Source organism: Amblyraja radiata, chromosome 3, assembly GCF_010909765.2.
Source record: "Amblyraja radiata isolate CabotCenter1 chromosome 3, sAmbRad1.1.pri, whole genome shotgun sequence".
Lineage (NCBI taxonomy): Eukaryota > Metazoa > Chordata > Chondrichthyes > Rajiformes > Rajidae > Amblyraja > Amblyraja radiata.
This window is the reverse complement of record NC_045958.1, coordinates 34,013,506-34,022,745: the sequence shown is the minus strand read 5'-3', so window position 1 is coordinate 34,022,745 and position 9,240 is coordinate 34,013,506.

The following is a 9,240-nucleotide window of genomic DNA, read 5'->3' as shown; positions in this document are numbered from 1 at the left end:
AAAAGTCTAATTTTGACCACTTCCTGTTTGCGCTTTATATTGATTTAGAAAAAACGCTATGAAGTACAGCTGTGATTTTTGGCCATCTTACTCAGAGTCCGCTTCAGCTCATCAGGTGCCAAGGATTTTTCCCATCGATTAAAAATAAAAGAGTTATTAATGTTTTAAAAATGTTGAGATTCTCTCTCCTGTCAATCCCGCCATGAAGGCCATGCCTATAAAACCCTGAAGTGTGGGTGTGGCTCAGTCTCTGCAAAATGGAGGAGAGAGAGGTCAATACTCGCTGTCTTTAGTGGCCTTGCACCCTGCTTGAAATGGTATGAAACAGCATTTGAATTTGGTGGCCTAGCACCCTGCTTGAAGGGGTAAGAAACTGCACTTGAATTTGGTGGCCTTGCACCCTGCATGAAATGGAATTTCAAGGAATAGCCATGAGTCGACTGCCAGCCCACCAGCCATGAGTGAGTGAGCTTCCAGCACAACAGGCTTGAGTGACTGAGCCGCCAGCCCAAGAATCCATTCGGCCCACAATGTCCATACTAGCCCTCTGGAAACCAGACCCTTCAGCCCACAACACGCATACTAGCACTCCAGAAAGCCCCCCCCCCTCCCCCCCCCCGCCCCAGAGGTGGAATATTGCATTGGGGGACCAATCCTCCCGTGTGAAGCTGGGACCCAACAGGTACCACTTAGTCTAGTATAGCTTAAAGTCTAAAGCTGCATGAAAATACTTCACTGCCCAGAAATGAAGCAAAAGTCCAACAGTCGTCATTTAAAAAAAAACATTTTATGTAACTGCAGTGCTGATGAATGAATTTTTAATCCACAGAAAAGAACATTCAGTGAAACACAAAGGTAAGCCTCAAGCAAAAAAAAAACACTCTGTTAGATCCTTGAGAACTCACCTTAGATCCCTGGGTGACAGTTAAGCTTGTGCTAGTCTTTGATCATCCTTTACCTTGCAACTTGGCTTCCTATTGTTTACCAGAGGATTTTCAGTGAAGTAACAAAAAATGTTGATTTGATCTACAAGATGACAACTCTTTCAACATTTGTCTTTATAATGTCAGGATGACTCTCCTCCCCTGAAGAATGGATGCTGTGGAATCCCATGGTGTAAAAATTTAATTGTGGTTTTTGAGAAGTTCTTTACTGTGAGTTGACAGTGTTACTAAAAAGTGTGACTTTAACAATAGAAAGGCATCACCACACTTTGAGTAAACATTAAATTCTCAGTTAGTCATTGTGGTGTAGGGGGCGGTCTGGTTACGCCATTGTTGTAAACATTAGGATAGCATCTCTGACCAGTGTTTAAAATATATCATTGCGGGCAGTCTCTGGCCCAGTGTCCACATTGACCAAATTAAAACACACATTTCTTGCTTTCCCCCATTCCCAGAGACCTGCCTCTTAATCTTTCTTTCCAAACATCCAAGTCAAGTCAAGTCAGATTTATTCGTCTTGGGGTTGCAAATCAGGCTATATGTTGGAGTGGGTAGAGGGTATGTGGGAACCCAATCATACCAGTCATTGTTATCATCCTCATCATATGTCATCATTTTAGTTTCAGAAACCAAAATCCGTTCTGTTTAGTTTATATAGAGATACAGCGTGGAAACAGGGCCACCGAGTCCCACACACATTAACACTGTCCTACACACACCAGGGACAATTTGCATACACCAAGTCAATTAACCTACATACCTGTACGTCTTTGGAGTGTGGGAGGAAACCGAAGATCTCTGAGAAACCCACACGGTCAAAGGGAGAACGTACAAACTCCGTACAGACATCACACATGGTTATGATTGAACCTGGGTCTCAGGTGCTGCAAGCGCTGTAAGGCAGCAACTCTACCGCTGCGCCACCATCGTACCGCCCAGACAGAGGAGGAGAATAGGTGGTGGAAAATAATCATATAACTGACTCTTTGGCTCAATTCATCCATGTCAACCAAGATGCCCCATTTAAGCAAATTCTATTTTCCCATGTTTGGTCCATATCCCTCTAAACCTTTCATATCCATGTACCTGTCGACGTGTGTCTTTAAATGCTGTTACAGTACCAGCCTCAACTATCTCTTCTGGCAGCTCGTTCCAAATACCCTTCTCCCTCTGAGTGACAAATTTTACCTCTCCGGTTCTTATTAAATGTTGAATGGCAATGGATGCAATTACTGCACGTTTACAGATTTTGCACAAGCTTATTTCACACTAATGTTACAATAGTTTTGTCCTGGTGGCCTCTGCTGGTGAGGAGCTGGACTGAATATGTTCAAATGCATTTTGCACAAAATATCTGCAACATGAGTTCCATCAATCAAATTCAGGTCTAGTTTTCAAAGTGTGTTCTTTCCTGTATTCTTAACTCTTAACATAATAGTACATGCAATATTCATGCAGTGGGCTGCAAGAATATTCAGCTGGGTTATACTATTGTTTTGAACCGATAAGGTTGCTTACAATGGGTCAGGTGCATGGTTAGATTGAAGAGAATAAGGCTACATCTAGCTCTGTCACTCTATCATAGCTTAATTCTCATTCAATAGATATGCTTGCTGCGTGGCAACACAGATGATGTTGTCTTGCCCCATAATATATAATTTTCTGTTTCCATGGAAAATCTCACCTAGCAACCAGATTAAGAAATGATGACACTCTCCACATTTATGGCTTAGTTCCAGTACAAGGCACAGCTGAAACATTAACCCTTGATCTCTGAGGCTTGATGTTGTTTGACTAGAGATGGATTGCATCTCTTCTTAAGGCACTAAAACGTTGTTTTGTTTAACACCAGTAACAAATTTGGACCCCAACAGAAAATTCACAAACTAGTTGGATGGAGGCAATTTGCCCTGATGAATTTACACTGGGTCTGTGTGAATGCAATTCAGCTAGTTTCATGCCCTTACCCTCTTTTCCTAACCCTGCAAATTATATCCTTTCAGATGCTTATCCAATTCCCTTTGGAACATTATGTTTTAAATTGCCTCCGCAACCACCCCAACATTGTGCTGTCATGTATAAACAGCAATTGTATAGGTTATAAAAGGTTGTGCTTTGCCTCATTGAGGGTCAGTTGTACATGTGGGTATGCCAAGTTATGCTTCATTACACAAACCTTGGCTTTCCAGATGACTGCATTCAATTCTGGGTGTTGCATCAAAGCTCAGGAAATCTTTGCATAATAATCACAAAATCAATTGTTTTACTACTGTGAGGCGAACCATTAAATATGCACTGTTAAGAATTATATATTTAAGTATTTTTATATAATACAGAAAAAATTTGAATTTTGAAATTTAACATCTTGCTTACAGTGTCAAACAATAATAAAAGTCAAAGTCAACTTTCACATATACTACAGCGAGTGCATTTATTGATTACACACACAATCTAACGAAAGGTGATCCAAGTTCAATCTGTGTTCTTTGCTGCATTAGTAGTTCATAACTATTTTGGACAAGGAATATCTCTGTAATCTGCAGAACCCTAAGTTATCAATAGGAATCATTACATTCTCCCAAAAGGAATTTGTCCTCAGCGGCATAGTTGTGTGTTGTGATATGAAGACAGCTGTGATGACTGGCAACATCCAGTACTTGCCGCCAATCCTTAAGGCTTACATAATTTATAATGGGTAAGTAATGGAGATTGATCAATAACCACGGAACTATAACCCTGAAACCACACTAGTTTCTTAAAGTAAGTTATAAAGTAACGTATAGATGAGGGGGACCTCATTGAAAGTTACTGAATAGTGAAAGGCCTGGATAGAGTGGATGTATAGAGAATGTTTCCACTAGTGGGAGAGTCTAGGACTGGAGGGCACAGTTTCAGAATAAAATGATTTACCTTTAGAACGAGGAAGGGAATTTCTTTAGTCGTACGGTGGTAAATCGTGGAATTCATTGCCACAGATAGCTGTGGAGGCCGAGTCATTGGGTATTTTTACATTAGAGATTGACAGATTCGAGATTAGTATGGGTGCCAGGGTTATGGGGAGGAGGCAGGAGAATGGGGTTAAGAGGAAAATATAGATCAGCTATGATTGAATGGTAGAGTAAACTCAATGGCCCAATTCTGCTCCTATGTCCTATGAGCTAATAGATATAAATAAGACATTTTAGTGTTTTGTTTGTGAATATGTCACCAATGCCATGCCTTACTCCATGCATTTAAGGAAACTGTCATTTAAACATTTAAAGATTGGCTGTCGATTCTATTTTTATGCCCATTTAGATGAAGGCAATCATTACTGGGGAATTCTGAAGTTTCCCATTTTGTCTAGAAGATTAATGTCAAAAGCCTGTATATTAGGTAGTTAAGAGCTATAACTGAAACAAAAAAAATGCTGGAAACAAGTCAAGTCAAGTTTATTTGTCACATACACATACGAGATGTGCAGTGAAATGAAAAGTGGCAATGCTCGCGGACTTTGTGCAAAAAGACAAACAAACAAACAACCAAACAAACTATAAACACAATCATAAACACACATATTCTTTTACATATTAAATATTGGAAGGAAGAACGTTCAGTAAAGTTAGTCCCTGGTGAGATAGGAGTTTACAGTCCGAATGGCCTCTGGGAAGAAACTCCTTCTCAACCTCTCCGTTCTCACCGCATGGCAACGGAGGCGTTTGCCTGACCGTAGCAGCTGGAACAGTCCGTTGCAGGGGTGGAAGGGGTCTCCCATGATTTTATTGGCTCTGGAGTTGCACCTCCTGATGTATAGTTCCTGCAGGGGGGCGAGTGAAGTTCCCATAGTGCGTTCGGCCGAACGCACTACTCTCTGCAGAGCCTTCTTGTCCTGGGCAGAGCAATTCCCAAACCAGATGGTAATATTTCCGGACAAGATGCTTTCCACAGCCGCTGAGTAGAAGCACTGGAGGATCCTCGGAGACACTCTGAATTTCCTCAATTGCCTGAGGTGGTAAAGGCGCTGCCTTGCCTTACTCACGAGTGCTGCGGCGTGTGATGTCCATGTCATATCCTCAGAGATGTGGACCCCCAGATATTTAAAACAGCTCACCCTATCCACAGTATCCCCATTTATCCTCAATGGTGTGTACGTCCTCGGATGATGTGCCCTCCTAAAGTCCACGATCAGCTCCTTAGTTTTTTTGATGTTCAAGAGGAGGCTGTTGTCCTGGCACCAGAGTGCTAGATCAGCCACCTCCTCCCGGTAGGCCTTCTCATCGTTTGAGATCAGGCCCACCACCACAGTGTCATCAGCAAACTTAATTAGTGAGTTGGACCTGAACCTAGCCACACAGTCATGTGTGTACAGGCAGTACAATAGGGGGCTGAGGATGCAACCCTGGGGCGATCCTGTGCTCAGGGTGAGGGACTTCGATGTATTCCCTCCCATCTTGACTACCTGGGGCCTGGCGGTGAGAAAGTCCAGGGCCCAGGCACACAGGGGGTTGTTGAGCCCTAATTCCAGTTACTCTGGTGGGGACTATCGTGTTGAAGGCTGAACTGAAGTCTGTGAACAGCATCCTCACGTAGTCCCCCTTCTGGCTGTAAAGATGAGAGAGAGCGGTGTGCAAAACCTGGGTGACCGCATCATCCGTGGATCTGTTCGGACGGTATGCGAACTGTAACGGGTCCATGTTGCGAGGGAGGAAGGCGCAGATGTGTTTCTTCACCAGCCTCTCAAAGCATTTCATGACTACCGAGGTAAGGGCCACCGGACAGTAGTCATTCAGACAGGCTGGGGAGGCATTTTTTGGTACCGGTACAATGATGGATTTTTTGAATAGGGCAGGGACCACGGACTTGTCCAGGGAGAGGTTGAATATTGTAGTGAGCACCGGAGCTAGCTGCATAGCACAGGACTTGAGTACTCGCCCCGAGATGCCATCGGGGCCTGCAGCTTTCCTCGTGTTCACCCATGTCAGAGCCGTCCTCACGTCGTGCTCGGACAGCGAGAATGTGGGCACATTCCTCCCTTCAGCTTCGGTAGCCAGCCCGCTGGCGGTATTGTCGATAGTCGGCAGACCTGGGGTGGTGTTGCCCATCTCGAAACGAGCGTAAAAAGGAGTTCAGGTCATCAGCTAGGGAGGTGCCGGCACTTCCGGTTGAGGGGGGGGGGGGTGCTCCGGTAGTTGGTTACAGTCCGTAGCCCCTGCCACAGGCTTCTGGTGTCCTGCTGCTCCATCTGTGACTCCATCTTGTCCCTGTACCTCCTTTTTGCGTCCTTCAGTCGGTAGGACTCTACCTTGTAGACGTCCATGTTTCCTGATGCCAGACCCGAGTTGTAGGCAGCGGTGCGAGCATTCAAGGCCACACGAACGGACCTGTCTACCCAGGGTTTTTGGTTCGGAAAGGTGCTTACCCTTACCGTGGGGACGATGTTGTCGGTTATTGTTGCGATGAAGTCCGTGACTGCTTCCGCGAACTCACTGACGTCACTGGAACTTGCTTGGAACATATTCCAGTCGACATCGCTCAGTGCATCTTGCAACATGGCCTCTGACTGGTCGGACCACCGCTTCCCGAACTATCCTCTGTTTATACTCCGGCAGCAGGAAAATGGCAGCGTGGTCAGATTTTCCTAGGGGAGGAAGTGAAACGGCCTTGTAGCTCAACACTCAACAGATCAGGCAGCATTTGCAGAAAGAGTGACAGAATGAACATTTTAATTGAAGATCATTCATTGGAATTTTCTGCTTTTATTCAGGGAGGCACAGTGGCACAGCAGTAAAGTTGCCAGTGCCAGAGACCCGGATTCAATCCTGACTATGGGTATTTTCTGTCCGGTGTTTGTATATTCTCCCTGTGACCGTGTAGGCTTCCTCCAGGTGCACTGGTTTCCTCCCACACTCCAAAGATGTACAGGTTTGTAGGTTAATTGGCTTCTGTAAATTGTAAATTATCCCTAATGTGCAGGATAGTGCAAGTGTATGGGATGATTGCTGATCGACATGAACATGGTCGAAGGGACAATTTCCACACTGTCCATCAAAAGTCTAATTACAAATTTTAGTTTTTTTTGATTTTCACGGAATATAACTTCCCCAATTCAGTTTAAACAGTGAGTTTTAATTCCATCATTTCATGTGCAGTTTCCTGTTTCCCAAAGCAATGATTTTTATGTGTGAGATTGGTAATTTACCATAGAAAATAATGGAGTCAAGGATGAAAAAGGGCATTTTCTCTTTCAAAGCTACCCCCCATACCCCCACCACTGAGTCCCATAACAATCACTTTTTAACATCCTGCTTCCAATTGATTTTGCCTCAAATAGACCATCCGATACATCTCACCAAACAATTTGCAGATGTTAAATAAATAATTTCTAATTGCTGCTGAAATCAATTTTGCTGAATAAATATTGTTCTGGGCCTCTGTTCACTGGAAAGAAGTCATGGCTACTTAAACTCAATGTCAGTTATGGTCAGCTTCCTAGCCACGGGGTGGTTCCTGTGGCTGCTGCTATAGTTCTCTGTTATTTCTCACATTGCATTTGTCACGCTAGGGACTGCTTGCTACCTGAAGCACCAAGGGATCCTGACTCAAAATAAGGGACTGGCTATTCAGTACAAAGGTTAGAAGGGATTTCTTCAGAGGGTAGTGAATCTTTGGGATTTTCTGAGTGGAAGCTCCATTGCTGAAGCTCGTTATATGTGTGCGTGTTAGTTGTCTGTGCGTTATGTGTGTGTGGGAGGGAAGGAAAGAAGGGAGGGAGGGAGAGGAAGGAGAGAAGGGAGGGAGAGGAAGGAGAGAAGGGAGTGAGGGAAGGAGAGAAAGAAGGGAGGGAGGGAAGGAGAAGGGAAAAGAGAGCGAGGAAGCAGGGAGGGAAGGAGAGAAGGGACAGAGGGAAAGAAAGAAGGGAGGGAGGGAAGAAGGGAAGGGAGGGAGGGAAGAGGAGAAGGGAGGGAGAGGGCCGGCGATGGGAGCGGATGCCGGGGTCCGGGCGAACGCGTGTGAGCTGAGACCAAGGTTTGTAAACGTTGCTCCAAACCCCAGCCCGGCCCTCCCTGTCTTGTTTACCGCGTCTCCCCGGGAAGAGAGGGGTGGAGCCGGGGCTGTGTGCGTGAAGCACGGCGACTGGAGGGGCGGGAGCGCTGCCCTGGGACCGTGAGGGACCTCCCCCTCTCCCCCTTCTCCATTCCCTCTCACACCCCCCTCCCCGTCTACCCCTTTCTTCCCCCTCCACCCCTCTCTACTCTCTCTCCACCCCTCTCTCCCCTCTCCACCCAGGGTAGATCTACCCGAGCCGAGAGTAGATTACTCCAAAGATCCTAGAGCGGTGCTTTGGATTACTCTAGAGCGGGACCCCCTTTAGTCACAGGGCCCAATTGGGAGCAATCGGCCCAATCAGCTTAAGGCTGGCCCTGAGTACTTAGTGATATTGAAAGTTAAGGGCAAATGGTGAAACTTGCGTTTTGTCTGCCAGTTAGGACATATTATTTGAAGACACAAGGAACAACAGATGCTGGAATCTTGTGTAGAACACAAGTGCTGGTGTAACTCAACGAGTCAGGCAACATCTCTGAAGAACATGGATAGGCAAGAATTTGGGTCAGGCCGCTACTTCTGACATATTACTTGTTATTTATCAGCTCATACTAAATGATGTCAAGGTTTCATGCCCCTCTTCAAGAGACGAAGACAAAAAAAATTAACAGAAAACTTAAATTAGCAGGAAAATTTATACTTGGTTGGACTGGAAATAAGAGAGCTTATCTCCTAGTGGTGCCAGTCCACATATGCCACCTACTGGCTAACTCTAGACATGCAGTTAAATGCAGTTATACAGCAAGATGATCAAAACTGGATCCCAGTTCTTCAGGCAACTTACATTTGGATCTTGCATGGCTAAACATTGTCTATTTGAGCAACTTGGTCATTTTAAAATTAATTATTATTTCTAAAAAACCCTTCCAGCTAGGTAAGAAAGGATATTTTCAGCGTATACATTCAGAATTGTTAGAATTCCTTGCATAACACCTGTCTTAACCACAAATGCAAACTGGTTGCTTGTGAGATAATTCACTCCAGCTGAATCCATAGAATGAGACTTGTTACTGTAAACTTTCTTTCCCTCCACTACCAGTGCACAGAGGCTGCAGTGTATACCATTTAGGAAATGCACTGTCATTACTCACCCAGGCTACTGTGACAGCATCACCTAAATCTGTGGCTTCCACCGTCAAGAAGTAAATGGGAAGCAGGTGCAAGGGAATACAAATAATTGCGATAACCACTAACCAACTAATGACTAATTGGG